This window comes from Danio aesculapii, chromosome 22, assembly GCF_903798145.1.
Source record: "Danio aesculapii chromosome 22, fDanAes4.1, whole genome shotgun sequence".
Lineage (NCBI taxonomy): Eukaryota > Metazoa > Chordata > Actinopteri > Cypriniformes > Danionidae > Danio > Danio aesculapii.
The window spans coordinates 2994032-3004572 of record NC_079456.1 but is presented as its reverse complement, the minus strand read 5'-3'; the positions used below and the strand labels follow the sequence as shown (position 1 = coordinate 3004572).

Genomic DNA, 10541 nt, shown 5'->3' with positions numbered 1-10541 from the left:
CATGATTAACTAACTTATTATCTTCACCTTTTGGACTAATATGAACCGGGAATGACAGAATTACTCTCTACAGAGTTTACTGTGCTGCTGAAGATTACAGACACAGATGAGAGGTTTACACTGACTGTAGGCTATATTTGTGTTGTTTTGAACCCAAATACTGATTAAAATGTCTGCTGTGTGTTCTTCTGTAGTTGGGACATATCGGAGCCTGTAAGGGGCTGTATGTGTTTAATATATGTTCATTTATTTATTTATTTTATATATTTACAGACGTTACAGTAGGCTGTTTCGCAACTGTCATTGATCTGCAGTTATAATCAACTCATGTTCATTGAAAAGTTAGTATAAACTTTCTACAACAAGTATTTATGTGTATAAGCATCTGTGTTATGAGAAGTGCTTCTCATATGATATAAGTGACCCGTACAGCTTAATTGTAGACATTTCCTTGAGCGAGAATGACGTCGACTGAAACTTTCTGTCATTACACCACGCTCCACCAAAAGGGTACCTTTGTTAGTGAAACGCAAGCCTGATAAAGGTGACCCGTACCAAACCGAACCGTACCATACCGTACCAGTCAGTGGAAACGAGCCATTTGACAGTGGAAATGGCTATAAAAGCATACCGAAGTGTACCGTACCACTTATGGGAAACAGGCCATTATATAAACACAAGCCTCTTGTCACAATCCAAAGAAAAATGAAAACATGAAACCGCCTCATACAACCCCTTTAAATGCATTATCAACTCCACAATTATCCTAAATAATATGAGCTGGAAAGGCTGAATCTTAATATGATCTACTTACTGTGAATGGTTTTTGTGTGTGTTCGTAGCGAAGATATCTGTGTGAAACTCTTCCCACAATCAGTGCAGTGATATACGGTTTCTCTCCAGTGTGAATCCTATGATGTAATTTCAGGTGTTGTGCACGATGAATCTCATTGTCGCCAGCGTGAACACTTGTACGGTTTCTCTCCAGTGTGGCTCCTCGAGTGAATATTGAGACAGTGCTTGCGCCTAACAAACTCTTTCCACAACTGAGTGCAGGTGAAAGCTTTTTACAGCTGTGTCTTCAGTCTCTGATTGAGTTTCTTCTTCACTTTTGACATGTTTCTCCTCATCTTCACTCAGTTCTTCACATTCCTCCTTCACCATCACGTCTGAAAATTCAGCAAATAAAAAACATTTTCAGAGGCTAGTTTTTTAAGAGATTAGCAGTCTGCAGGGCTGAAATGTGCTAGTTTTCTTACTAAAAATAGATGTGTGCGAACTGCAAAACGTGCATGAAAAAAAACTACTGCAGTTTCTATCCACACGTCATTCACGGTTGAGTAATTTATAGCGTAGGAGATGAGAGTCAACGAGTTTGCACATTGGAAAGAAAGCACAACGACACACTGCACAGTTCTATCATGTCTGCTAAAAGTCACACTCATTTATTAGTTGTTATATATTGTTTTGTTTATATATATATATATATATACACAGTTTGAAAGCAGAAGCAGAAGCAAAGAAGTCAGATGTAATGGGACTAACGTTTTCTCTTTTAGGTAAGTTAGGATTATCACATTTAGTTTCTCTTTTGCTTAATAGCAGAATAATGAGAGAGATATTTATTGAGAAATTGTTATAACTTTTCTTGAATTATTACGCCTCTGAAAAAGCTCAGATGATGGTGTCAAGGTTTTGGAAGTTTCTGATTGGCTAATGGACAACATTTGAGTTAATTAGAGGCACAACTGTAGAATAGTATTTAAGGAAAACCTCAAACACACACCGCTTCCTTGTGTGACAACATGGGAAAATCAACAAGCCAGAATCAACACAAAAGCCAGATTACAATATCCTAAATTACACTGGGAAAAGACTCATTTTTGGAGGACATGTCCTGTGGTCTGATGGAGCTAAGATTGAACTGTTTGGCCATAATGACCAGTGTTACATTTGGAGGACAAAGGGGAAAGCTTCCAAGCTTAGGAACACCATCCCAACTGTTAAGTATGGGGGCGGCAGCATTATGTTGGGGGGCTGTTTTGCTGCAGGAGGGACTGGTCCACTTCACAGCATAGATGGCATCATGAGGAAAGAACATTATGTAGAAATACTGAAGCAACATCTCAAGACATCAGCCAGGAAATCAGGCCACAAATGGGTCTTCCAAACAGACCATGACCCTAAGCATACTGCCAAATTAGTTAAAATGTGCTTTAAAGGACAACAGAGTGAATGGAGAGTGGCCATCACAAAGCCCTGAACTCAACCCTATAGAAAATTTGTGGGCAGAGTTGAAAAAGCTTGTGTGAGCAAGACAGCCTACAAATCTGACTCAGTTACACCAATTCTGTCAGGAGGAATGGGCCAAAATTCCTGCAAACTATTGTGAGAAGCTTGTGGAAGGATGCCCAAACATTTGACCAAAGTTATACAGTTTAAAAGCAAAGCTAAAAAAAATAACAAGGAAATGTGTGTACACTTTTGACTGTCTAGAAATTAATTAAAAATTATTATTCTGGCATTTAACAAATGTAAATCATTTAGGTAATCTTAACTGACCTAAAATAGTAAAGGTTTAGTATGAGTTATGTTCCTTTTTAGAGTGTATGTAAACTTCTGGTTTCAACTGTATATACACACAGTGGTACCTCGCTATAACGCGGTTCACACTTTTCGCAGTCTTTCATGCAACTTCATGCTTTTTTTCTACAGCTCATCGTGTATTATGTCCTAACTGGCTGTAAACCATTGTCAATCAATCTCCTCCGTGTCGTGTCTCCTGTGCAGTACAGATGTGTTCAGCTTGCCAAATTTACTTAAATCTTCGATCGCCAGCAGTGTGACTCTGAAGTGCTGTACTGCATGTTTGCAACTTTTCGCCCCTGCTAACTATCGCACAAAAAGTTGAACTTCTGGACATGCTAAGAAAGGTAGAAGTTATGCGGATGTTGTGCGCCATACGGAATAAGTAAATAAAGATCAAATGACAAGGTTTGTTTGAGCTCGGGTCGACCATGGCTCGTTATTATATGTAATATATTATTACGGTGTAATGTCTCAGCTGTGTATTTAAAAATGGCAGTTCCTTTGTTTTCATTCTCCTGGCTTGGTTACGTTTCTCGTAACCAATAGTGTTCAGCTGCGAGTCTAGCTCCAGCCTTTTGGTACCCATTTGTTATGCTAGGTACCCAAAGTGGTACGGTACGTTTGCTTTTTGGTACCTGTTGACAGTGGAAACGGACATAAAAGCGTACCATACCGCACCACTCAGTGGAAACGGGCCACAATAATATTCAGGAAACGAAATCGTGCAATCACGTGATGTAGATTGAAAATTTAGAATGCAATGCATGATATCGATTGAAGATAATAATCATAATAAACAATCAACTATGAATATAATCATATCAAACTATGAGACATTGTAGTATTCATATTAATAACATTTAGAAAATATTTTATTTTACAGCTTTATTGTTGTCACATCTATGCAGTCATTGCAAGTGTGTTGGTGTGTATGTAATACAAACTTACATGTTGAAAAAACAACTACACTGTTGTTCAGCTTCATAATTGAAGAGTAATGAATAAACACAAACCTATTAGTTCTTCAGTCTCTTCCTGTTTAATTCTGCAGGGTTCTGGATCACTCATCTTCTCACTGTCCTTCAATAAACTCTGTCTTTGTCTTTCACTGATGGTGGCAGAGCTTCAGGAGAAGAAACAGAGAAATCTGAGTATTTATACTGATTGATGGAATAAATCCCTTTGATAGTTACATGAGTTGGGGTAAAGTTGGCTTTATATTCATACATTCAGACATTCTCCTTTAAAATCTAATTTCAGAAAAGTATTATTGCAAATTCTAAATGGGGAAATCATATCAGCAGCCAATGACTATCAAAGTACAACACTGTTTGATAAATTAAATGGTTTATGTTGTTTTGGAGACACGCTTAAATGCGATTTAAGCCCCAATATTCAATGTAGCATGGTAAACAATATAGGCACGTTAAATAAGAGAATGTGAGAATATTAAACCAACCATTTATACAATACACTTATATGATTTGCTGAAGTCTGTACAAACCAATACATTTTTGAAATTATTTTTTAAAATTATTTTTTCAGGGTTTTCACCTTTATAGTATAGGACAGTAGAGTTTATTGATGGGAAAGCATGGGGAGCAGAGAGAGGGGAAGGATCAGCACAGGACCACGAGGCAGGAATCGAACTCGGGTCGCCGCGAGCACCGCAGTGCATGTGTCGACGCACCAACCCACTACACCACTGGCGCCGACCAAACCAATAAATTTAATTTAATGTGGCAATTTGTAGATCTGAAGTCATCTTTATAATGATAAAGTAAATTTCGGATAATATATATATATATATATATATATATATATATATATATATATATATATATATATATAATATATATATATAATTACATTGATGAATATTATAAACATAGAATAAGGAATTTAGGATCAGGAGATCAGCTCACTTTATAATTAGTGTTTGCAGGTTTAACCTCTCTAGTTTACCATCATTTTTTGCATAACTATATATATATATATATATATATATATATATATATATATATATATATATATATATATATATATAGTTTAAATTCCCACTGCAAATACAGAGATTAAATTTCTCATTAGACCTACTATCACATTTTGCGATTATTATTATCCAAGAGAAAACAACCGAACACTAATAGAAAAACTCAAACATTCACTCATATTGTCCTCTCAGAGCTCCTCTCTGCCTGCTGTATTGTTTTGGTCAGCAGACACACAGATAGAGGTGAACTCAATGCAGAAACTAGTCGCAGATTGTCGCTTTAATAAACTATAAAGTGTGTTTTATTGTTGTTTAAACACGAGAAAAAGCGTCAACGACTCACCTCAGCTCTGAAGACTCGACGCTGAATGAACGCGTCAGTGCCGACGTCATCATGGCGAGGCGGGAACAACGGAGTATCGTCAAAATCAAGACAAATACTGCTGCCAAGCCAAAACATTTGCTAATAAATTTAAAAATCCCCTTCCCAACTCCCTGTCCTTTATAGATCCACATTCCTCACAGCATCCTAACATTGGGAAAAAGTAAGTATTGTTATTTTCATTGTCATATTATATATTAATACATATTTTTGTAATTTATAAAATTGGGAAAGAATAATAATTTACTCATTCATTAATTTTCTTTTCAGCTTAGTCCCTTTATTAATCTGGGGTAGCCACAGCAGAATGAACCGCCAACTTATCCAGCATATCTTTAAAGCACGCAAACCCACGCGAGCAAGGGGAGAACATGCAAACTCCATACAGAAACGCTAATTGACCCCGCAGGGGCTCAAACCAGCAACCTCCTTGCTGTGAGGTGATTGTGCTACCCACCGTGCCAAGTAATCATTCACTCATAAATTACTGTGGCATAGATTTTATCCAGCGGATAACCCAGCACTGCAAACAATTCATACTCATGTCTGTTATCAAATGTATGACACGGGAAAAAGCATTGATTGTCTTTATAGACATGCTGCATCCGAAACTACTCAGTAGGTACTGCATTTGAATTTAAACGAACTACTCGGTCGTTAGAAAAGTACATTCTTTACAGTATGAATGTGAAAAGTATGAATGGAATTCGGACGTACTACATCCGCCAACAGTGTTCAGACGGCAGAGGGTCATCAGTGTTGCGTTTATAAATGTGCTGCAACTGAGGTTTTTGTTTCAATTCTCCGCTACTGAGAGCGCAGCTAGACCACTATGTGGGATTACAGTGGTCTGCTAACATGCAATAAAAATATGTTTGTAAGGAAAATTTTTTACCCGAGAGCTTTTTGCATCTGAAAATGGTGAAATCCAGATTGCCCACTAGTCTCCTTTTAAAAAGACGCGTCTCCAGTGGTGTTGATCGTCCTGTCTTTATTTGGTAAGTGTGTGATCAGTGGTCTTTGTTTATGTTTATTCAGAGGCAAAGTTAGTGGTATCGTCAGCAGTACTCTTTCAGTTTTTAAAAGACAGGACCGTAGACAAAATGATTTAGTTACTCAGTTTACAGTACGTTAATATCGTTTACAATATTATAGACTAAAGATCCGCTGTAAATGCTGCTCTCCGAGTGTAAACACGTAAACACCGCAATCAAACGAATTCAGTCATGTTGGATTTCCACCGCATTTGGTGACAGGATAGTCTATACACACACAGCTTTCTGACGCTACCTACTGAGTGCATCTAAGTTACCAAGAAATGCAGAGGTTTTTTTTCTCATTACTCGTGCAGTATCAAACATTCCAATGAAACTAAACTCTTCCAGCAGCTCCACGAATCAAATATCACGTTGTCATGGGGGCATGAATGACATGTTCCAGAATGAAAGTGAAAGTGCTAAACTGCAGTTAATAATTTGGCAAATAATTTGATTACTGATGTCTATGTAAACACAGTCACTGTCTTTCTCTCCTGCGTCTTTGTGTTGTTTTGCCTCTGTGAAAATCAGCGCGTGCCCGAACTGAAACTCCCATTTTTATGCAAACCCTTCCCTCTTTTCCAACCCCTACACTCCCACCTAAACAGAGCTGGACTCACCCACTTTCCTGACTTTTTCATACCAAAGGTGTGAAACACCCCGCTGAGACAGGGGGGCAGGGGGTGGGGGGGTGGGGGGGGGGGTTCGTGGCCCTTTTACAAATTCTCGCATTATTTTCAATTTGTTTGGAAATGCATGTGGTATTGTAAGGATCATCCGTAACCTTTCACATACAGAACTCTCTTAAGAGCCAACGTACATTGTTTTTGGGAAACCTGACCCTAAACTTTACTGCTCAGTGGAAACCAGGTGTAACATATGGGCCGCAGCTGAAGAAAGGGAGTCACCTTCTTTAGCCCATATTTTATTCTGGCTTAAAAGTTTGTTTTTTGGGCTCCAGGATGTCTGGAGCAAAGGTCCCTGTGCATCCTGAGATGCTTATTAGATGCTGGGGACTCATTGCCACTGTTTAACCTATATTGCAGATCGGGAAACGGAGTAAATTCCCTCCTTCCAGCTTTTACAAACCCAATCACATTCCAAAGCCCCCTCCAGATTCGAAGAAAATAATTATTAGAACTTTAAACTCACTCCAAATGATATGTAATGTGTGTTTGCAACCTATAAAATATACGAAAAGTATACGAAAGTAGTTAAAACAGTATATGCATCCTTTAATAAAGTCCTTTTTGAGCCTTATACAGTATAGAAATGCCTAGATGCTAGCTAATGTGTGTTTAGAATGTCGTGTTTAGTATCATTACACTTCTCCTGCTATTTTACAACACATGATGCTGAGTGCATGATAATAACATTATTTAATGCTCATAGTTAAGGTCAATCTGTGTGTTGAGGGAGGTCCCTCATTATGCATAGGAGCGGTCCAGAGACAAAGAAAATCTCCCGCTCAAACTTTGCCACGAAACCATATGTCAGTCAGTAGAAGATGGGTGTGACTTGGCCAACAGTTAAAACCGATCTACGCCCAAGCTCTGGGCAGAAAAGGTCTTGAAAGAAGCTCTCCAGAAGTGCCCCCTTGAGGGGGCAGACTACATTTCAGTACCCACGTGACTTGCCCGAGTCCAGGTTTTTCTTATTTTCCGGCAAAGTAAACTCAGTTTAAAGTTTGCGTCTCGCATATGCTCCGATCTGCATTGCAAGCTCAACGCATCAAGGAAGGTCATCCTAAATGACTCCATCACTCCACGCATCAGAGAATCCATGAGAGGCCGAGAAAGAACAACTAAATCCGGGTATTTAGTTAAGCGTTAAAGCTGTGTGCCCCTTATCAAAAGGGGTGTTTTTATAATCTTGGTGGTCCTGAATAGTTGTGTAGATTTGCCATTCTTCTGTCTAAACTCTTATTTTCTTGCTTGTTTCGTTCTATGTTTGTTGTTATGTTTTACGTTTGTTCGTCATATGTCAGACTAGTCAATAAATCCTATTATAATCACGTCTGGATGTTGTATTGTTTACCTCACAGAAAAGTCACTTAATTATTGATTTTTGCTACAAGCTGATTTAAGTTAATCAAAACTTCTAAATGATTAATGTACTTCACAAGTAGTTATAATTCCCTTTCTAAAGGTCATTATGTTTATTTAGCCAAATAACAATAAGTTAATTCAGAATATTAATAATAACTCGTTATTATTGATCATTAATATTCATAAATCGAGCTAATTTCGCTTCACAGGCATCTTATATAAAGACAAACAGGTTACAATCCAAAATCCATAAAACCACATCATACGACCCCTTTAATTGTGTTATACGAAATAATGTTACCTGGATAGACAGGATCTTCAGATGATCTACTTACTGTGAATGGTTTTTCGGTGTGTTCGTAGAGAAGATGATTGTGTGAAATTCTTCCCACAAGCAGTGCAGTGATACGGTTTCTCTCCAGTGTGAGTCCTCTCATGTTTTGTCAGGTTTCCAGAATGACTGAATCTCATGTCGCAGTGTGAACACTTGTAAGGTTTCTCTCCGGTGTGGATCATCATGTGACGCCTGAGATCGGATTTCTGAGTGAAACTCTTTCCACACTGAATACAGGTGAAACTTGTTACATCTGTACTTCTCGTATTCGTTCCATGGTCAGTATTTGAGTGAGTTTCAGTTTCACTTTTGACATGATGTTCCTCCTCATCGTCACTCAGTTCTTCACTCTCCTCCTTCACCATCACATCTGAAAATTAAATAAGTTACGTTTTAAGAGGAGATTTTTTTTAACAGTTTGTCTTCTAGCAGGGCTCGAGTGTGTGCAAACTGCAAAATGTGTTTAGGAGCAGGTGTGTGAATAAAAGGTTTTGTATCTATAATACAATATTTATAGACTAGCAGACAATATTCGATAAGTTTGCACACTGGAAACAAAGTGCAACGACTTGCTGCACAGCGCCATCATGTCTGCTAAGATTCACACTGTATATTAGTTGTTATATAGTTCCTACACCTTTTCCAACTTCAAATTCCAGCACTTTACAAGCACTTTCAACATGCATTTGTCTGCTTTTCCAGCACCTAACAACCACGGTTAATTACATTCATATATGTTGTATGTACTTTCCACATTTAAATCCATTGTCCAATAAAAAAGACAATATGACATTTCAGCTTGAATTGTTGGATACTTTAGAGCAGTGTTTCCCAACCCTGTTCCTGAAGGCACACCGACAGTACATCTTTTGGCTGTCTCCCTTATCTGACCCATTCATTTCAGGTTTTCAAGTCTCTTCTAATGTTCTGATGGGTTGTTTCAGGTGTATTTGAATAGGGAGACATTGAAAATGTGTACTGTTGGTGTGCCTTCAGGAACAGGGTTGGGAAACACTGCTTTAGAGCACTCATTTATTGGGATAGTTCACCATAAAGTGAATTAAAAATAAATAAAAAAGTTCAGTTATTGGGTGAAGTATGTTTTTAAGTTTGGTCTCTTTCTACCTAAAGTTGATATCTCAAGAAATGAGCTGACATCAGATTTTGTTTGAGTGTAGTATCAAACTTTCATGACCGGCCGTTCATGGTATTTCATGTGCATTGCTATTTTTTACAGTCATTGGTTTGGTGTTTCAGGTGCAAAGATGCATTCTGGGTGAATGTCTCCTAAATACGTATGAAGCTAACAGTGCCAAAACAATCTGAATTTGAATTATTGACAATTATAAGTTAATAAAACTGATTATTATATGCTATTAAAATGTTTTGAATTAAAATTTCTGACCTGAAAGATAATATTACAGTACAGAATCAGCACTTTATCCACTAAAACACCGAAAGCTTAAGTTTGATTAACCAATGAGATGTAATTGAATCAAAGATATGAATTTGGTTCACTGACGCATGTATGTTCATTACACAAACTACTGAAAATAGCTGTTTGAAGTTTGAAGATATGCCTAGAAAAATCTGACCTAAAATAATTCAGTTGTCTTAATTTTAGATGTTCAATAATCAAGTTAAGAAATACAAAATTAAAACATTTTTAATAGCATTAAATCAGTTTTATTAAATTACAATTGTTAATTAATAATTCAACTAAACACAATTCTAATTCAGATAGTTTTGGCTTATTATTAGCTCCATAAATATGCGCGTACCATGAACATTTTGTAATGAAAACAGGTCGCACGGCAACAATTTATGCACTCGCACATATGCTCCCAGATATAATTTGAGGTCACATAGATAAAATTTAGTGCGCATATGCAACCAAAACAGTCGTAATTTCGAGCCCTGCAATTTTAAATTCAAGCAGGTTCAAGCACTTTGTCCAAAATCCAAGCACTTTCCTAATCACTATAATAAAAAAATCAAGCATTTTCCAGGATTTTTAATGCAGTTTGTGCTGCCTACTCAAACTTGGCAAGTCTGAACATCCAAGGACGCCTCATAATTGAAGAGTAATGAATAAACACAAACCTATTTGTTCTTCAGTCTCTTCCTCTTTAATTCTGCAGGGTTCTGGATCACTCAT

The 10541-nt window shown here is 37.4% G+C and overlaps 1 pseudogene; it reads right to left on the bottom strand.

Moving 5' to 3' along the window:
* Nucleotides 1-806: 806 nt before the first annotated feature.
* LOC130216560 (zinc finger protein 253-like) lies at nt 807-10541 on the bottom strand (annotated as a pseudogene).